Source organism: Rattus norvegicus, chromosome 1 (genome assembly GCF_021556685.1).
Source record: "Rattus norvegicus strain SHRSP/BbbUtx chromosome 1, alternate assembly SHRSP_T2T, whole genome shotgun sequence".
Taxonomy (NCBI): Eukaryota; Metazoa; Chordata; class Mammalia; order Rodentia; family Muridae; genus Rattus; species Rattus norvegicus.
The window spans coordinates 75,351,380-75,373,302 of NC_141534.1; the positions used below are offsets into that span (position 1 = coordinate 75,351,380).

Sequence of the window (21,923 nt, forward strand, 5' to 3'; positions counted from 1 at the left end):
TATATTTCTCAAAACTATTTTAATAAGCCAAATGATTTTATCACCTTCTATCCTGTCAACCAAAAGTAGGGGAGGAAATATGATAAACGGGACAAAGGGATATAGACTTCTTTTGGGGTTGATTCCAATCTCTATTGCCAGGATATCAGCAGTCTAATTCAAAAGTGTTACCAAGCTGGAAACAACAATGGTGTGATAATAAAGTAGAAACCAGTAGTACTCCACTGAATCTACAAAAGTGTTTAGGAGTGACCAGGACCAAATGGGTTACCAGGAAAGCTCTATTATTTCTCTCTCAATAAAGTGAAGATCAGCAAATATGTGAGACTAACGAACATCTACATCCCTAATTACATAAGAGCACTGTAAATGTACATTTAATCTGATTCATACTCTCTCCAAACATCTTTTGTCCTCTCATATCTCTTGCATCAATAAAACATCACAAGGATCTGCCTTAGCAAAATACCAGTGAGACTGCATTACATTTTACAACCAGAAACTTCTACTCATATCCCCATTTTTTTATTAATGAGTATTTCTTATTTACATTTCGAATGTTATTCCCTTTCCCGATTTCTGGGCCAACATCCCCCTATCCCCTCCCTCTCCCCTTCTATATGATATCCCCATTTTTTAAAATTGTCTTTTTCTCTAAGATCAATAATCTACATACTTAAAAATAATTATGAAAATCATAATTTAGAACTTTTCATCATAGTTTAAATGAACAACTTATGTACAATATAGTCTGATAAAATGACCTTGAACTTCTATTAATATAGAATAATTAAAAAAACTTAAATCCAAGTCAATATATAGAAATTCAAATATAATTCAATATTTTGTGCGATGACCATTAGAAATAATTTGTAAGCCATTCCCACAGTCTATCATTCACCATTCTGTAGATGATATTCAGTTGGCTGAATCTGACAAAGATATTTTAAAGAATATGTTTAAGGTAACCTCCTGCAGGATTTTTCTCGAGAATTGCTCCAGAATAACCACAAAGAGGAATTTCACTGTCATTTGGACTATAAAACCAATCAAATGATATGACCACTAAAGGTACAAACCTATAAAGAGCAATTGAAAACACTTAAGGGCAGTCAGAGTGGAGGATAACAATGAACTGAAGAGCAGTGAACAAGTAATTCAACCAGTGGGTATTTTATATCCTAAATATCTTTTACTATTTTTATTACAGAGGGCATTGCGTATAATAATAATTGACTTGAAAGAATGCTTTTTACCAAAACCCTTGTATAAATAGGATAAGGAAGTTTTGTTTTCTCTTTACCTAAATTGAATAATAGTCATCCATTTAAACAATAACACTGGAAGATAAAATGGAAGCAGATTTGTTTTCCTGGCTCCTTAATCATATCACAGGGTCTTAATGCCACATCACAACTATATTCCACTATCAATATTCTGCCATCGTCAGAGAAGATTTGTTCTTGTAAATGAGTTTAATATACTTCACCACGTAGTTGATCTTTAGTAACCATCCAAATATAGGGAGAAAGGAGCATAAACAGGATAAGAAGATGTGAACCTGTTAAGAAGCAATTCTTTAAGGATTATTCCAATTACTATTGTCAGGAAACTAGTAGTTCAGGTAAACAGTGTTAAGAAACATGAATGAATAAGCAATGGTGACAAGATCCAGCAGAAACTGCCAGGCCTCCATCAAATCTACAGAGTCAGCAGGAGCAACCAGGTCCAGTTACAATGCTATTATTATTTTGCTATTCCTTTCTCAGTGCAGGGAAGATTGGAGAAGATCTGAGACCAACATGGAGCTTCACAGCAAACAAAAGAAACATGCTGTCACGGTTCAACAAGTCTTATTTATAATCTTCCCAAACATCATGAATGCTTTCATGGGTCTTGTCTCAGCAAAATATGAGTCTGCATCACCAAAATATCACGAGTCTCTATCCCTTGACACAACCAGAAAATTTCATTTGATTTTACTCTTCCAGAAGACCTGCGTTAAGTGCACAGCAAACACATGGCAGCTGGCCACCATCTCTGACTCCAGTGCTTGGGTTCTGATGTCATCTTATAGAATCCATAATTACTGCATGCATGCTGTACCCAGGCATATATGCAGTCAAAATAACTATATAAATAAAATATACTATGTGTCTAGAGAGATTGTTCAGTGAACTAGAGCATTGGTTTCTCTTCCTGCTTTCCTGGATTCAATTTTCAGTACACACATATTAGTTCACAACCCTCCGTAACTCCAGTCCCAGGGTATCAATCACCCTCTTCTGGACCCTAACAGCACAAAATTACATGTATTACACAGACATCCTATATTTAAAATTTAAGTATATTAAGCCATCTCTGCAAATCAAAACAATTTAATTTCCAGAATAGGAAGGATTTAGTTTCTCCTGTAAAAATTACATATGTAAAACACGTGTCTGTCAGTGATGATGAGCAGAAAGGGGCTGAACGCTGGGAAGCATGCACCTAGGAAAACAGTAGCATCAACCAGCCACTGATTTGGGTCCCTAATAAAACTACGACAAAAAGTTGAAATGGAAGACAGACAAAGGAAGAAAGCAAAAGTTGTCACCAAGATAAGAACAGTACATGTAGCTCTATCCTCAGGGATAGTTCGAGGGTAGATGCATTGGCTGTGAATGTAATGAACTTGCTGCTTGTGTTTGTATAGGAAATTGATGATAGAACTACAAGCCCATATTATAAACATCAAACATAAAAAATCCATGACAAAAAATAAGACAGAATTTAATACAACTACATATTTTTCTGGTATCAATGAGGAACAGAATTTGTAATTCATGTTCATACTTAAATTTTTACTGTCCCTTGGGCCAGTAACTCTTCTAAGAATTTCAATATTTACCAAGAGTTGCAGGATCCAAATATAGAGGCAACAGAATCCAATACACCTTGGACATCGTATTATGAGCTGGTTAAACCAAGATAAAGTGGAACCAAGCTTGGTGGCCTGAAAGGCACTGAGAAGGCAAGTGGTATAAAGAGAAACACCCCTTGCTACTCGGTGAATATATATAACAAGCTGACATTCAGCATCACCCATGAAACTCTTCCACCCAAAAGCTGCCATTATCTGAGGGATCCCTCTGAAGAAAAGAAGTAAATTGTTGACAAAGACCAGTTGGTTAAGAATCAAGTCTGTGGGCCTCATCTTTTGTCCAGTGAGCAAATTGTAGGTATAAAGACAGAAAAGCAAGGAGTTTCCCATGGTGCCCACTCCAGTCTGCATTAAGAAGATACTCCCTACTCCAAAATTGATATCACTCATCATTTTCACATCTCGAGGATATAGACTTTATCTTCAGACAGAAAGAAATTCAAAATGTTATTTGTTCTGCTCCATAATTTATATTGCTCATTCTAAGATATATTACTAATATTTCTGTAAGACATGTTTTCTATTCTCAAATTTTTCATATGTATTTTGGTATAAGTGTGTTTACCTGAATGTATAACTAGGCAATGTGTGTATGTAGTATCTTCAGAACTCAGATTGTATCAGATATTCTGGTTGGAGGTCAGTCACTAGGTGGGTGGTCAATACTAAACTTTTAGGTACACTGAAGAAACAGGAAGAACACTTCACCCCAAAGGTATCTCTTTATCCCATCCTTTTCTTATTTAGAATGAACCTTTAAATGAATTCTTGTGGATAAAATGGCTACTAAATATATATGAGCAGGTGAACTATTTTTGTAATTTTAAATGTCTCTTTTACAATTTAAGTCACTGTATGTATAAAATTAAATGAAAAATTTCAACTCTCACAATAACCAAAATTTCATTGAATAGAAACTTTCAAAAATTTAAGAAGTTATGAAGCATAATATTTTATAATTTTATGTGTATAAATAAATAGCAAATAAGAATATGTATAAACTAAAAGATTCTCACCAAACACACCAAGCTTCAGGTATATTTGTGAGTTCACATTTATGATATAAATATGCACATCCACAACATCAATGCATAGAAGTATGAAGACCAAACAATTTACAGGGACAAAAGCAGAAATACTTAGTTTGAGTTAATGTTATCTATACAATAGTCATAGAAATACTTACATAACATGTTGATATTTGTGTCACGTTATATAGCATACACATAATTTCCTGTACTTCATCAAAATTCAAATTGAAGAACAAAATTAAAGCAGAATATATATGAATTACTGATAATAATATTAAATGTCCATTCAAGCCCGGGAGGAAATTTTACATTAAATTTAACAATATTGTTATAAAACAAGGAGTATTTTCTGTGCTTTCCACAAATAGACTTAAATTCTGTGACTAAATTGTACATCTTACTTCAACAGTCCAACATGCTGAAAGTTTAGCAATACAGTGAATTGCTAAATAAAGGCATTGTTTTAAATTCAGGCCTATATTTATCCTAAATTTTGTATGTGAGTTTGCATGTGTGTATGTACACGTGTATACATTTTATATTAATATATGAATACAATATATAATTAATTTATATTAACATATTAATATTTTATATAAATATATTATATATGTGATCTATTTACATTGATCAAATACACTATAAATTTATTATTTAATATTAATAACAGTTTTTATATTACTGGATACTCTGTATTTCAACAATATAGACAAGATATGAACAAATAAATTTGCCTATTTTCAAATTTACTTTGAAGAATCAACAGTAAAATTTCTGAACAAATGTTGGCACTTTTTCATTTTCACTAATCACATATATGTATTGCAAATTCATCCCAAGATATTAAAGTGCCACTCACTCATGTTGTTGCATATATTATATTGAATACAATCCTTCTCTTGGACCACAGCCCAGAGTATATATGTTGCACACATTGTGCCTGATGGACTGCTTTTTGTGAAATGAGCACACACAGTTGAGGGTGCACATTATGAGTGAAACTAGAGCTAGATATAGAAGTAGGCATGAAAATGATAGAAATACTAATTATGGAAAGCTCAAAATTAATGGAATACTTAATCAATCTCTTGCCATGTAACTAAATGCAATGAAATATATTTCCAATTCTAGCTTGGGGCCAAAAATGGTGCAAATGGAAAATCTTTATATTTGAACCAATGATAGTGTTTTTAAGATCACATGTCACAGCTCTGTCAGGGGGTGAGATATTTTCAGAAGAAGGCTTTGGAAGAAATGGCATTGACATGAGTTCAGCTTCCCAATGATAGTGTATGTGACACATCAAAAAGGTAAATTGATAAATAAAAAAGACTCTACTATAGAATTCATTTTTGTGGTATTTTGAAGTGTTACAATACAGAAAAAAATATTAATCACTTCTGATTACTCATCCCTTCTCAGTATAGACAGTATTACAAGGTAACCAAATATGAACTGAGAAAAAGAATTCCCTGTTGAATATTTTCAAACAAAATTGTAAAATTTGTAGCAGAACAGAAGGAGATCTATGAAATGACCATGGGAGAGTACAGACAGAGCTAGAAGGAGGGAGATTTGAAGAGTAGGCTAAGATTGTACAGAATTGCTCCTCAATTAATAAACCATAGAGAAGGCTACAGGGATTCCATGATCTAACAGAATCATGGAAAGTACCCCTAAGAAATGATCATGTGTATCAAGCAAATGAGAGAAATGTATTATGAAAGAACATTACCATCCCAAAACCTATTCAACATAATGTTGGCACTGATTGAAATTACTCATTGAATTCTTAGAAAAAAACTGATAAAAAATAAAAGGGATCTGAGTATTTAATGATATTCTTGTGAAGAAATTGACTGAAACCTATCTATGATTTCTTCTTATGCCAATAATGCCATTATACACATAGTCCTGATTATTTGGTTAAGAATATTCTATCTCTAGATCTTTATTAGAGTAATCTTTATTTCAAGGGAGAAGAGAGAAGGAATGAGTTAAAATGTCTTGGTACATAGTATGAAGCTCTGTGTTTGATGCTACATTTAATTATCTCATTCTTGGAGACAACTCAGTGGGTAAAATCCTTTCACAAAAAAAAATGATAAGCAAGTCTGTCACGAGAACCCATTACAAGTAAGATGTAGTAGCTCAAGGGTAGATTCACAGTGTTTCATGAGCAACATAGAAAGTGAAAACAAGAGGAAACCTGGAGTCTGGTGTGCTACTGGGGATGTTTTGCTATATAATCCTTTATAGAGAAGCACCATAAATTTAGGTCAGGTTGGGCATTTGACATTTACATATATACTCTTTATTCTGATTTCAGTGAATTCAACCAGAATCAAATAGCAAAGGCAGGCCAGGTTTCTCTGCATTTCTTGTCCAGGGTGTGACAAGTAGCCCTATTGCCAATATGCATGTGAATGTGTATATAGCAAAGTGCAAACAAGCATATGCATACACAGGAACTTGCACACACATATGCAAACAGACACATACAAACACAGACACAAACACACTCACACACACACCCAGAGGCAGAGATAGAGACAGAGATAGAGAGACAGACAGAGAATAGTGTGCAGAGTTAGGGACATGGATGGTAGATCAGCAGAAACAAATTTGAATGGCATAATGAAACTTATAATATGTCTGAACATTTCACATCTTACTTACCTCTAAAACAGGATTATCTTTTCAGCCATAGTGGTTGCTGCAGCATTGTAATCCTTAAAATCAGGAAACAAAGGGAGAAGTATCATGAAATCAAAACAATGTGGGCCAAAGTGATAGACTCTCTCAGCAAATAAGTAAGTCATAACTTGTCACTAATGCACACTGAAAGCCAGACTGATAAGAGTGAAAATATGACAAAAACCCACAAATAAAATGCTATGCTGTGGACACTCAATGTTGGAGCCAATTATATATCACGTAATGAGTTTGAAAAACTTTCAGAGTTGCAGAGACATCATCAAGAAGTGCAAATGACAACCAAGATCCCTGGATTAGCAATTAAGAGCATTGTATGCTCTTCTAGAAGACATGGATTTGATTCCCAGCACATAGTCTAAGACTAATGACCCCACAACACTCCAGTTTCAGGGAATTTTCTGCACCCTTTTTTTATTCTGTAGACATTAAATTCATGTACTGCACAAACACACACATGCAAATTAAACAAAATACAGAGAAATTAAAATAAAATCGTGGTTTTTTTTATTTAAACAGGGAAATGAAAAACAATCAGCAAAAAAATTACACTTTCCTTTTATACCAACATTTACAGGGTGAAAAGGTCTTGAGTTCAAGGATACATTAGGCTACATTGTTACAAGTCAGGCTAGACTACACTGTGAGAACCTAACTCAAGAAGAAATTAAAGTGTCAAATAGAAAGATCAATGTATTCACAATGTTTGAATTCAAGAAAGGTAAAGCTGATTAGACAACTCAGTGGATAATTGCACTTGCAGCATCATGGTATAAATACTGCCTTCAAGAACAACTGGAAGGAGTCAACTTAGTTAAGTGAAGTCAGTTCTAAATTACATATGTGACCACAGACATGTATTAAATGAATTTTAAAAAGTAAGTGAATTCCAAGTGTGGTGACACATGATTGATTCCCCCACCCCATCAATAGGGAATGATAGGAGTACCTTTGTGATTTCTAGGGTAGGTACTCATTACATGTTGTATGTATGCATATTATGCATGTATACATACTAAAAGAGATCCACAAGTGCATTGAAATACTCTACACAAAAAAATCAGTGAGCACTGATTAAATTATGTAAAAAAATAGAAGATGCTTAGCATAGAAGACAATAATGAGATGAGAAGAAGGAAGGGAAATTCCATCAGGCAACTTTTACAAAGTGAAAATGTAAGTGTGTAGATTTATAGCCTTAATTGTTTGTATACATATGGCTGATTCATAAGATTATGTAAAATTTATATGAGCTACAACGATGCATTAAATATCTTAAATGATAAATTCATCAAAATTAGATGTCTAGGACCAGGAAAATTTTCAGCAAGTGTAAAGGGGAGTTCTTCTCTCTCTCTCTCTCTCTCTCTCTCTCTCTCTCTCTCTCTCTCTCTCTCTCTCACACACACACACACACACACACACACACATACACACACACAAATATATATATATATATATATATATATATATATATATATAACTCAGACAAGCACTGTAAAATATTGGAATGTGGAGAAAAAACTTGTTGCATTTTTATAGTCATCAGATAAAAGAAAAATTCTAACTAATACCATTTGTCTACTAAATAAATTGCTAATTTTACAAGTATGTTTATATGGAGGATTTAAATGTGTAAATAAGTTGTTAATACTTCACTCTTAGTGAACATTCAGAGTATCATAGGTTGCTGTTTGGGCTGCTTGGGGATAAAAGGGACCAAGAGTCTTATCCAGTTCTGAACCCTTCTAACTACAATACCAACCCAAAAGATGCATGATGGAACAGCTCTTTAATTCAAGCTCTAGGGTAGCTGACACAAGCTGTGATGTGACTTTGAGGCTAGGGTAATGAAATGAATGAGATTCAGGACAGTCAATTCTACAGAGTGAAATCCTATATAGAAGGAGGAGGTGGCAGATATTACATGAACAATTGAATTAGTAAAAGCCTCAAATACATTTCAAATTTGAAGTTACATTAAAAAAATGAAAACTAACAAATAAGCAAAAATATTCTGAAAATGTTATGATGGTCTGAAAAGAAATGTAAACACTGAGTTAATAATCAGAAATATCCTTCAATGCAATATTAAAATGATCAAATTATCTCCAAGAAAAAAGCTCTAAACGTTAAAATAATAATTTTTCAAATACTTTTACACAGTATTTTTTTTAAATTTTGCTTAGGAGACAGGGAATAATAGAGAAGTATCTTTTGGTCCTAAGACAGTAATTTTTGTTAGACTTTAAATTCTGAAACAATAAGATGCCTTGACAATAATATTCAATTCAAGCATAATGATCATAACAATGTTAGCACAGAACATAAATTAGGGGAAGCATTATTTCTCAACAGGAAGGACATATAGAACTGGCACACCCTGGTGTTACTGGAAATGAGAATATAGGGGAGAAATCCTTGAAAACAAGGTGCCAGAAAGACAGAGCTTTTCACTACATGATAGATATATTTTTCAGCAAGAACCATACAAAGGGGAAAACTAATGTAAACAGAATAGATGGCAGGGAAGAAACTCATAAGAATAAGAATATTATATGTGGCTATGGCTTCATTAAAACAACTAGAGGAGAGGCTGTAAATGTGATGTTTCTGAACTCTCTGGTTGTGTTTGTGAAGCACACTAACTACCAATCCACTGGCCAAGAACATAGAAATCAAATTCATCATGTCAGGGGAAATGTATATGAGAATATACATTGAAGCGTATGTAGTTAGCATTGTCCAGGATCATTGCACACAATTTATTTCTCCATTGAAAGTCTTCAAGTTCAATTACCTGATCACTACAAAGTTAATGTCCAGTTTAAGAAACAACAGTAGCTGGTATTATGACAGGGAATTTCTAAAAGTTATCTATCCTATATCTCTATCCCTCAACTATTGTTCAGTCTGTCTGTCCTTCATTCATTCTATATTTTCTCTGTAAATGTCTCCCTAATTCCCTACACATTTTCTCACATAGTGTGTTCTTCTACACAGCACTATATTCCAATTAACAACAAAGAATAATGTTACTACATTCTAAGTTACAGTAGCCTTTCCTTTTTCTTATGTGACTATAGTCTATTTTACCCACTTGAAAAATAAATCAAAACTTCTCTTAAATTGAAAAGCATTCACAGAGTGGTCTGGTAGTTGGTGTACTCAGAGAAAATAATTTAATGTGTCCAATGTCATTTCCAGGCTCTGTCATACTGCATACAAATTTACATTCATGGCATTGGTGCAATGGATGATACCTGGAAATCCTGATGGGACTCCTTTCAATTAATTTGAACTGCTATCAGAGATGCGCACCCTTTCTGAATATTTTCTTCATACAATGATATTTTTCTATTCTAAGTCATTAGATAGATAATATTGGACATCACAAGTCTATAAAAAATAATGAAAGAATAACAGATTATGTGTCAGAGCAAAAGAAGCTGATGAGAGAAATTTTTAGAGTTTAAGCACATGTATAAAAAACACATTTCTCTTTCTCTCCCTCACAGAGAGAGTGAGGGGGTGAGGGGGAGAGAGAAAGAGAGAGAGAACAGACATGAATAATAAATCATAATTTTAACTTTGAACATTCTAAATTTTCTCCCACTGAAAAATCATGCTCTACATGAGTAATGCAAATGAATTTATATATGTTTCCATGAATCAGTTATATAACATATGATACATATGCGAATAACATATATAACAATCCTCTGTCAGCAAACACTTATCTTTGACTGCTTCCTATCCAGGTAGTGCATGCTGGGATGCTATATGCGAATGTGGAATGGAGCCTGTAATATAGTTTTGGGATTGAATGATGTCACAACATTAGTACCTTTTGGGATTTAATGATCTCCCCAAATCAGTAACCTATAAGTTTACTGACAGCAAGTGCATGGCGACAGGAAATTATCTGTGGGGCCATATCTACACTGTGGAACTCCCTAAGTGCTACTGAAAATTATTAAAAATGTCAGAACATGTATAACTACTAGACTGAGATTTGTAGGACATATGTGTGTTAGAAATTATTTTATGAAATATAGAGTGATTATTCTGTGACTCGTAAGTTGTGAGTGTGAGGAGTATCTTGGCTAGAGTCATGCTTAACTAGTTCAATTTTAAGTGGATTAATTTAGAACTCTGTTTGATGATAATGAGGAGAACAAGAAGACAGAGAGAACAGGAGAGAGAGGAGAGGGGGAAGGGAGAGGAGGGAGGGAAGGAGAGAAAGAGAAAGAGAGAGAGAGAGAGAGAGAGAGAGAGAGAGAGAGAGAGAGAGAGAGCATAGAGGTGCTCCAAAACCAGATTTATAACATATGGTGACTTATGCTTCATTAGGAGTTATGGAAAACCTGTCACTGCACCCTAAAGGGACAGAATGCAGCATCTGGCCTCCAGGAATCAGTCACAGAAGGTGATGTTTATGACCTTATTAGTGGTAATGGATAAAAAATTACAGAATGTATCTATAAATGGATCTTTTCATTACTACAGTATCTTTGCCCTCAGAGTCCAGAGCCAGACCAACTTTTTTTTCTGATCATTGTTGTTAGCAGTGTTGATTTCTGAACAAGATAATATTTGGGATACATGTAATGAGCCTCTCTTGACAGCATTGCTATATATGTTTTAGAAACTCTGAGCTACTAAGGTTATAGTTTCTGACAGAGCATCATCTCAAACTGTTGCGTAACAGTTTTGACTGGTACTGAAACAGTTCATTCTGCAAGGAACTTTCTTACAGAGTGTTTTAGTTATGGTTTCTATTGCTGGCAAGGGTCATCATGACAATGGTTACATACAGTAATGATTAATAATAATGGTAATAATGTAATAATAATGGTAATAATAATGTTAAATAAGTTTAGATGACATGTCCATCATAGAAGGGAGCTTGAGGACATGCACCCATACATACCTCTAAAGAACGTGCTGTGAGTTCTATCGCTAGATTGATAGGCCATCAGGAAGATAAAAACCCAGTGGAACTGACTTAAGATTTGAAAGTTCAAAGCCCGGGTTGGGGATTTAGCTCAGTGTTAGAGCACTTGCCTAGCAAGCGCAAGGCCCTGGGTTCGGTCCCCAGCTCTGAAAAAAAGAAAAAAAAAGACTCTATGAAAGTTCAAAGCCCACCCCAAGTAACATGTTTCCTCCAAAAAGGCCACATCTACAACTGATAAGCCATACCAGTTAAAAACGCAATTCCCCCTCCCCATTCTCCCCCCATTACCGCCCTCCCCCCAACAATCACGTTCACTGGGGATTCAGTCTTAGCAGGACAAAGGGCTTCCCCTTCCACTGGTGCTCTTACTAGGCTGTTCATTGCTACCTATGAGGTTGGAGCCCAGGGTCAGTGAGGGAGGGTTTAGGGGGATGTTGGACCGGAAACAGGGAAAGGGAATAACATTCAAAATGTAAATAAGAAATACTCGTTAATAAAAAAATAAAAAATGCGATTCCCTATGCACCTATAGAGGGCATTTTTATTCAAACCAACAAAACCAAGGAAACTAATTCTTAATATATTTTTGAAAATTATCTTACACTGACAATATTCACAAGGCCTTCCCTTACTGATTAAAAAATAAATCTGAATGTCTCTCTCAGGAAAGTCAAGATTCAAATGAGTCTTTTGACATCAAAACAGATGCCTTCAATTAAAAAAAAGCCAGTAGAGATTAATGGATAATTAATGTTTAGAATATTAATTCTAAATTAACTAACAGATGGATAATTAAATGTTTAGAACATTTGTATGGAAAGGAAACACTCTACTTTGTTGGACAGCCTGAATACTGGGTTGTATGTTCCTGGTTTCTACCTTTTTTGAGTTGTCACACATACTAAAGTGAGCTATGCTAGTGCAACTGTCTTTGAATCATTTCTGCCCCTGTAACACTGCACTCATGCTCCTGTAAGTAACCTCAATAAAACTCAAAGTTCATCAAGATAGACATTGATGGTATCCATACTCTGGTCTGTCTTGAGATGCCTATTTCTGGTTAAATGACATGTGTGCTGTCTCTACCTAGAAAAGGTTTTGCCACACACACACCTCTTTACCAGAGCAGAACAACCCCTTATTAAATCTTACTGTACACACCACAGACAAATGTATCTATCACCTTTTCTCAAAGAAATTCTTTTGTAAGCAAAATGGGGATCCTCATAAAAAAAATCAAACAACAAGGAAAAATATCACAACCTGACACAATGCAATAAACAGTGTCACAATAGGAATCATAGAGAATAACAGATGGTTGGGCTTCCAGTTCCAATGGATACATCTACATCCAGTGTCCTGAATACATGAATCATGTAACATCACAGAAAAGGTGTAGAAAATTTTAAAAACCCACAACACAGGAAAGTCTTCTATGAGGCTAGATTTTCAAGAAATGGCAGCACAATCACAATCTGAAGAATGACAATAATAATAGATATGCTAATTTTGAATTGAGAAAACCTTCTGGTGTCACACACTTGAACAATAAACTATAGTGTAGTTATAAGTGCAGACACTGCGAAAGGTTGAAGCTCCCAAAGATGAGCCACCCCCCCCATTATCAAACAGAGAATAGATGTTGCTTGTAATATATATATATATATATATATATATATGTATATATATATATAAAACATTGATTACTAGATAAATGGAAAAGCTATCAATGTGAAGGTTCATTGAAATAGTGTGAAAGGAGAAGGCATGTACTGGAGAATAAAAGAAGCAATAAAATTATATATGAATTCAAATATATTTTTTAAAATTTGAAAACAAAAAATGACAAAATGTTTACTTAATTGAAATTTAGGTACATTTGATGCCAAATGTGTTCAATATGGGCCTTTTTTCCACAAAAATGATAATTATACATAATAGGTATAGATAGTCATTAAATTGTATTAGAGTAAATGTTATAACTGACTTATTTGAACCATTTTGGAAATTTGAGATGATTTTATAATTTTCAAAATCATTCGATTACTGATACAGAATTCAATTTATTTAAGTTTAAATTTCACACAAGTCAGGAGGAATAGATGTTCATTAATTTATTGCTAATTTATTTTTTAATAAATACTATACTTTAGTCCCTAAATATAGCAGAGGGTTTTTTTTTCTGTGTAGTGGTATATAAACCATTGTACATAATAAAATTACTCATTATAATTTATTAAAGTTTATTATGTTTTTTATCATGTCTTAGTTTGCTTGGAGATTTAAATCATATGAGGAGTGCATGGAGGTAATGTGACATCTACCATAGGAAATTGTTTCTTTTTCACTGTCTGAGTATTGGTTAAACAAAACTTTTGTGTTTGGTAGAAATTGCTTTAAAAAAAGGAAAAGAAAATGCTTTATTTCTATCACATGGTGATTTAATATTTAATATGTATAATGCTATTTTGTGTTACCTAAATATATTCTGAATCTGTCTTATATTTGATTCTCTAATGTTGCAAACTTATGAGGCAGAGAATTAAAATTATTAAAAGAGGCCAAAAACTTGTTTGATTAATTTGAAAATGTTATGTTTAATTCCATACTGCAGAAGTAAAACTGATCATGCTTATGTGGGGTTGGAATATGTCTATTGAAATTTTTAGTAGAAAGACATATGCCTTCATTAATATTTTATCCTGCTCTGAGAAAGTGAAGAGTGGGTTAAGAGAAAACCTTTGAATATCATGTCTTCTTGAAAACAAAGCATAGAGAGAAGTGTCCAGGCACCTAATATCCATCTTAAATATTTATCTAAAAGACATTTAATTTCTGCCAACTAGACTGTTTCTCGGAAAGTTTACAATTATCTCCAAATAGCAATGTAGTTGTGTAACTAAGCCTTAAGTGCATTGGACTTTGGGTCATTTAAAAGCCAATCCAAGACTGAGCTATGCTTTAGTATGAGAGTTCTTGCACAGTATAGACAAGAGTTTGGCATAATTTTCTAACACTTCCAAATAAAATTAGGAAAATTATTATATTGCCACAGATATCAAAGACAGTTTAAACTGCTACAAGGAATAAGAAATGATGAGCAAGTGATCAAGGGCCTTCAAATCTACAAATTTTAATTTTGATTCTAAAGACTGTGGAAGACATAAGGCTACCAACCACTATCTATGGGAAATAAGATGAAGAGAAGGGAATAGCAACTATAAAACTATGGGTGTAACAGCCAACACTCTATTAGAAATATAATACAGGAAATTTTACAAAGTAGAAATAGCATGATTGCCGCGCCCAACCTTGACCAGCAAGGAAGACACGACCACAGGAGATCTTCTTCAAGCAGTTTTACTCAGGAACCTTGATACAATCTTCTGACCTCTATCTCTTCTGACTCCCTCTTCCCGGGGAACGCCCTGCACCACACTTAAATAGCTAGCACTGGCCAGTCCTAGCAAGCCACGTGGGTCATGTAGATAGGCTCTCACTATGCGGAAGCTGGCAGGCCAGGCAGACATAGCCAAATAAGGACTTGTTTATTGCAAGGAGCGCTCACCGTTGGGTGGGTGGAAGGCAGAAACCAGCACCATCTTTGAGGCGTGGCATGTCACAGCTCTCTACAGTTCCCCCTTTTTGTTTAATTAATCAAGCAGGAAAAGGCACCACTGAGCGTGGCGACTCCCCCCCCCGTCTTAGGATCATCCCTTCATTAAACCCATCGTAAGACACCTCCGTCGCCCACAAGGTTCCATGCCATAGGTAGAAGGGAAGTTGCCCATCGCTGGGCAAGGTCACTCACATATACTCAGGGGGGAGGTGCAACTAGGTCTTCTGAATGACCGTAACCCAGGCTTGAGGGGACTGTCCTGCTTCAATGGCTGTAAATGTCTGTACCACCATAGCCACATGCCGCCTCTGAACAAACCTCATTCTACAGAGACACCACAGGCTCACTAGGGAGACCAGCAGCAAGAATGCAGCTAGGGCTCCCATACCCACCCACTCTCTAAGATGATTCATAGCAGCAGCAATCCAAGATGACGATCCCGTAGCCAGTCTAGCATCTGCACATGTGGAGTTCATGTTCACGATGGCTACACGTAGCTGATCCATTAAGAAATCGAATTCTCCAGTCTAATTACCTAAAAAATAACTTGACAAACTTTACAACTGTTTAGACAAATTAGAGGAGTGGGCTTAAAGGTCATGACGTATCAGCATGAGTCTCGGGAACACTGAAAATTGGCAGCAGCCTGTTAATTGGCATATTCAATTAGAAAAGCTCTACAATCTAGATACTGCCTTGGGCTGAGGCATGCTTGCGCCAGGTTAGTCCAATGATTAGGAATCATGCAAAATCTGTATAAGGCCTCAACCTGAGCTATGGTAAATGAGGCCGTAATGCCATATGTCCTAACTGATTCCGCCAGGGACTTGATCACCTTAAAGTCTAAAGGCTCATGATACCTTTGTTGATTAGCATCCACATAAACAGGATAGGCCAAATGTAGTTCTGTGTGGACTGACTTCCACAGTTCTGGGCAGAATGTACTACTACCTGAAACTCTACTTCCTCCCTCTACAACATTGCAGGGAGAAGGAGCCGAGGGGAACCGCCCAGGAGGTTCCTCCACCATTTTAGGCTTTTTCCTTTTCTTCCTCTGTCTATTCCTTAGAGACTATTTCCGCATTTGATCTATCAACTCTTGTAACTCTGCTTCTGAATCTGTTTCGTCTGTTTCCTCCTCTGTATCTCTCTTTTCTGAGTCTGTCTCCTTTGCGCTTCCCTGCTTTTCTGACCTCTCCTCTTGAAGCATTTCTAGGGCAGCTTGCCCTTCTCTATAGCTGCCTGACAACATTTCTGATCCTCAAGGCAGCTACACACTAAGCACCATACTGTAAGGACCCCAGGTCTTAGAGTCCCCTGTTCCCGGGCAAAATCAAGGTCTTTCCCTAACTTGTCCCAGCTCGCCACCATGAGAATGCCAGAGGCTGCGAACCAGAGTGCAATGGCATCGCATTCGCTCAAAAATCTCTCTATGGTGCTTCTTTTTATTTTTAGTTTCTTTTGCTCAAACAGCTCTTGAAGAGCCAGAAAAATTGGACAAGACTTTCTTGTCCAATGACAAGAAACTTTCTTTCTTTTTTTTTTTATTAATTTGAGTATTTCTTATATACATTTCGAGTGTTATTCCCTTGCCCGGTTTCCAGGCAAACATCCCCCTAATCCCTCCCCTTCCCCTCTTTATGGGTGTTCCCCTCCCCATCCTTCCCCCATTGCCGCCCTCCCCACAACAATCTAGTTCACTGGGGGTTCAGTCTTAGCACGACCCAGGGCTTCCCCTTCCACTGGTGGTCTTACTAGGATATTCACTGCTAACTATGAGGTCAGAGTCCAGGGTCAGTCCATGTATAGTATTTAGGTAGTGGCTTAGTCCCTGGAAGCTCTGGTTGCTTGGCATTGTTGTACATATGTGGTCTCGAGCCCCTTCAAGCTCTTCCAGTTCTTTCTCTGATTCCTTCAATGGGGATCCTATTCTCAGTTCAGTGGTTGGCTGCTGGCATTTGCCTCTGTGTTTGCTGTATTCTGGCTGTGTCTCTCAAGAGCGATCTACATCCGGCTCCTGTTGCCCTGCACTTCTTTGCTTCATCCATCTTGTCTAATTGAATGGCTGTATATGTATGCGCCACATGTGGGGCAGGCTCTGAATGGGTGTTCCTTCTGTCTGTTTTAATCATTGCCTCTCTATTCCCTGCCAAGGGTATTCTTGTTCCCCTTTTAAAGAGGGAGTGAAGCATTCACATTTTGATCAGCCGTCTTGAGTTTCATTTGTTCTAGGCATCTAGGGTAATTCAAGCATTTGGGCTAATAGCCACTTATCAATGAGTGCATACCATGTGTTTTTCTGTGATTGGGTTACCTCACTCAGGATGATATTTTCCAGTTCCAACCATTTGCCTACGAATTTCATAAAGTCATTGTTTTGATAGCTGAGTAATATTCCATTGTGTAGATGTACCACATTTTCTGTATCCATTCCTCTGTTGAAGGGCATCTGGGTTCTTTCCAGCTTCTGGCTGTTATAAATAAGGCTGCTATGAACATAGTGGAGCATGTGTCTTTTTTATATGTTGGGGCATCTTTTGGGTATATGCCCAAGAGAGGTATAGCTGGATCTTCAGGCAGTTCAATGTCCAATTTTCTGAGGAACCGCCAGACTGATTTCCAGAATGGTTGTACCAGTCTGCAATCCCACCAACAATGGAGGAGTGTTCCTCTTTCTCCGCATCCTCACCAGCATTTGCTGTCCCCTGAGTTTTTGATCTTAGCCATTCTCACTGGTGTGAGGTGAAATCTCAGGGTTGTTTTGATTTGCATTTCCCTTATGACTAAAGATGTTGAACATTTCTTTAGGTGTTTCTCAGTCATTTGGCATTCCTCAGCTGTGAATTCTTTGTTTAGCTATGAACCCCATTTTTAATAGGGTTATTTGTCTCCCTGTGGTCTAACTTCTTGAGTTCTTTGTATATTTTGGATATTGCTCTGTAATACTGCTTGAGTTCAGGGATAGTGATTCCCCCTGAAGTCCTTTTATTGTTGAGGATAGTTTTAGCTATCCTGGGTTTTTTGTTATTCCAGATGAATTTGCAAATTTTTCTGTCTAACTCTTTGAAGAATTGGATTGGTATTTTGATGGGGATTGCATTGAATCTGTAGATCGCTTTTGGTAAAATGGCCATTTTTACTAAAAACTTTCTACGCTGCTACGGCTAAATTCACTGTGTGTCTTGTTACTTTTAGTTCGCTGCTACCGTGAACTTTACTTTCAGTTCGCTGTCACCGCGAACTTTACTTTCTCACTACCCTGAGACTTTATAGCCGCTTATTTCCCACCGTCCTTATTGTCCCACCTTACCTTGGGAACTTTCCAGCGCTGCCCTGACTGCAAGAAGTTCTGATCTCAGAGAGAGTTCAATCCCTTTACAGTGGATTAGGGAATTTCCTGTAGGGGCCACCACTTGCCACGCCCAACCTCGACCAGTGTCCCGCGCTATGTCTCGCCAGCAGGAACGATGCGGCACACACAGGATCCTACTGCAGAAAAGCTTTAATGCGTCTTGAGAGGGAGAGCATAAGCTTACAATGTGGAGATGCCGAGTGAGGAATAACCGTCCCTTATATAGGAAACTATCCTCGCCTAGGATGTGTCACTCTCTGACTGGTCGCTGCTAATTATGCCAGATGACTTACCAAAGCGTACGTGTCCCTTTCAGTAGGGAAGTTACCAGGCGCCTGTGTATTGCCCTTTGTACTAGGTGCGTTCTGCCGGATGCCGGTGCCATCTTGTAATGGAGTATGTGAGGACAGCTCCTCACATATGTGAGGACAGCTCCTCACATCTCCCCCTTTTCTGTTTTTTTAAGCAAACAGGACACCCAGATATAGGAGGGCGAAGACAGAGGTCATATCCTTGTACAAAGTTGGCGAACCTGTACAAGAGAGATACCCTTAGGCTGTTGTTGGGACCCAGGGCACTCCCGACCCATCGCACTGCCATTTTTCGAGGGAGGGAAAACTGGGGCAGAAACCCTCATGTAAAATGCATGCCTTCCAGGGAGCATATTTGGTAGAACATCCCTGTGCGATGCTAAGCTCGTCACCCCTCATGGGCTGCTCAAGCCGGACACTCTAATCCTGTGCAATGAACCGAGTTTCTAGGAGTGCAAGAGCTGTCCAGCCGGCGACCTGTTGCTTGAGCATGGTCAACCAGATATTGGCTGACGCTCCTTGTTCAAGGGCTACAAGCGCCTGGGCGATCACTACTTTGTCCTTTCTTGTTTGAGATCTCAATTTGCAAAGCAACCAGAGGAGTAACACTCACTCCAAAAAGTCCCACTCCCACCCATTCCTTGAAATAAGAGACTGCTGAGGTGATCCAGGACGACAATCCCTCCATCAAAGACAGGTCCAGTCGGGTAGAATTTACTTGAATGATGGTCGCTCTCAGCTCTCAAAGTGTCTGTTCAAACTCCGAGGTCCAATTCTGTAACAGATGCTGTGAAAGACTCTTAGACAGATTAGCAGCTCGGGTAAATTTGTCATATTATATTGAGGTGACACAAAGGCCTGGGAGTTTTTGCTCACAGCCAAGCTGGGCCAGTTGCCATAGAATGTCTAATTGCTCTCGGACCAGATCTATACGTTGGTTGACAAGCATAAGGCCTCCCTGTATCTGAGTATTGGCCGAGGCCTGTCTGTCCCGAGCCACAGAGACGGTGGCCAATAAATCATTGATAGTTTGGGTTGTCTGTACTGAATTTGACAAGGCCAATGCCGAGGCAGTAACCGAGGCAGCGACTGCTGTCGTAGCAATAATGCCAGCAGTAATTGCAGAAGTACCAAAATCTCTTTTTCCTCTAAATAATGTCATGGTCCCCGGGGTATCAACAGGGATCGGGATAAAGCGAGGCATGCGGGTAACTACTGCGATATTTTATATGGGTAGCTGTCCAGACAGAGGCAGCAGGTTTGATGTTCCCCGTCCAGGAAAATGACAACCGTCCCTTTTCGCCCTTTCCTCCAAGTAGCATCGCCATGGGCATAAGATCAGTGCAGCTATCATTAACGCAATGTAAGGCCACCACCATAGAGAACTGTGGCATTAGCCACAATGTCCTCCTCACCAGTTCCCCATGTGGCCTCCCTTAACCAAGCAGAAGATTGATTACACAGCATAATGCAAGGGAGATCAAAATATGTTTTGTTGAATATGCCAAAACAAAGGCTGCCCTTAAGGGGAATAGTCCTATTTTCTTTCAGTCGTTCAACCTGTGGATCCTCAGGTAAATTCAGCCTGTGGATCCTCAGGTAAATATGCCAACCCTAAATCCCTGTTAGTGGTACATCACCAGCATCAGGAATGGAAAGGTTGACATTATTCCCCATCGTAGCTTGCCCTGCACCGATGCTGGCATCCATGGAAGAAGAGTAAGGAGGTGCAGGAGTCCCAGTCCCTTCTTGATCACTTGCTGTGATGATCCGAGTAAGTCGTCCTGGGATCCATATGGGATTTTCATTGTCCTGTGGAAAAACACAGACAGCTCCCCTGGGTCTTATTAAAACAGGATCTGGGCCTTTCCATTCATTTGTCAATGCATCCTTCCATTTGACTAATTCTTTTGTCCTCTTGGGCTCTGAGCAATGACGCTCAGCCGCTGTTTGTCCAGCTTCATCAAGATTTAAAAAATTTAAGGTAAAAAGGGCCAGAGCAGTGGTCACTCGGGGTGTTGGGGGGAGTTCTATCATAATTCCCCCTCTTTGTTTTATTAAATATGATTTGAACGTACGATGAGCACGCTCTATGATTCCTTGTCCTTGAGGGTTGTAGGGCAGGCCCATCAGGTGGGTAACCTGCATCTGAGCACAAAACTGACGGAATTTTTGAGATGTGTAGGCGGGGCCATTGTCAGTTTTTACACGTTTTGGCTTTCCCCAAGCACTGCATGCTTCAAGGCAGTGCTGAATGACATGTGTTGTTTTTTCTCCTGTAAGTGGGGTGGCATGTAGAATGCCAGAACATGTGTCTATAGATACATGCACATACTGTAATTTTCCAAAAATAGAATTATGAGTAACATCCATTTGCCAGATTTGCAATGGCTGTATTCTTCTCGGGTTGACCCCGATGTGAGGAACTGGGAGGAACTGGCAGCACTGTTGGCATTGGGTGACTATATCACGTGCCTCTTTTCTAGTTATAGAGAAGTGGCGGCGTAAAGTTTCTGAGGTGACATGGAAATTGCCATGAAAGGCTTTAGTGGCCTCTAAAGGAGAGGCCAGGGCCACAGCTATCATTTTTGTGGCTTTGTCAGCCAAATCATTCTCTGAACTCATTGGGCCAGGGAGTCCAGAATGGGCCCGTATATGAGTAATGTATACAGGGAATCTTCTATTTAATAGGATAATTTTGATTTTTTGGAAAATATCTGCCACCTCACTAGTGGTTTTAATTATAATGGCGGTTTCAAGAATACTAACAGCATTAACCACATAGGAGGAATCTGAAACAATATTTAGAGGAACCTGGAATTTTTCAATGACCTCCATGACCACTAGGCACTCTACCACTTGGGGTGATTTTTTAAAATATTGTCATGAGAATACTTGGGAGTTTACCACATATGCTCCCACCCCTGTTTTTGACCCATCCGTATACACTGTTATTCCCTCCTTTAATGGTCTGTGGGATGTGACGCGAGGGAAAACAACAGGTTGTGATCTTGC

At 37.7% G+C, this 21,923-nt stretch overlaps 1 long non-coding RNA gene and 1 pseudogene across 5 annotated transcripts in view; one reads left to right on the forward strand and one right to left on the reverse strand.

Annotated features, from left to right (window-relative positions):
* LOC148007197 (uncharacterized) overlaps positions 1-21,923 on the forward strand; it is a 137,251-nt gene that overhangs the window by 72,074 nt on the left and 43,254 nt on the right. The window contains exon 4 of one of the 5 annotated variants that reach the window (XR_015646269.1): positions 1,770-3,811. The exons of 3 other annotated variants lie outside the window; for them this stretch is intronic. This is a non-coding gene — a long non-coding RNA (uncharacterized LOC148007197). Of the gene's footprint in view, positions 1-1,769; positions 3,812-21,923 lie in introns of those variants that run through there. One more of the 5 variants, XR_015646267.1, reaches the window with a different exon arrangement.
* On the reverse strand, positions 8,974-9,390 carry Vom1r-ps29 (vomeronasal 1 receptor pseudogene 29; annotated as a pseudogene).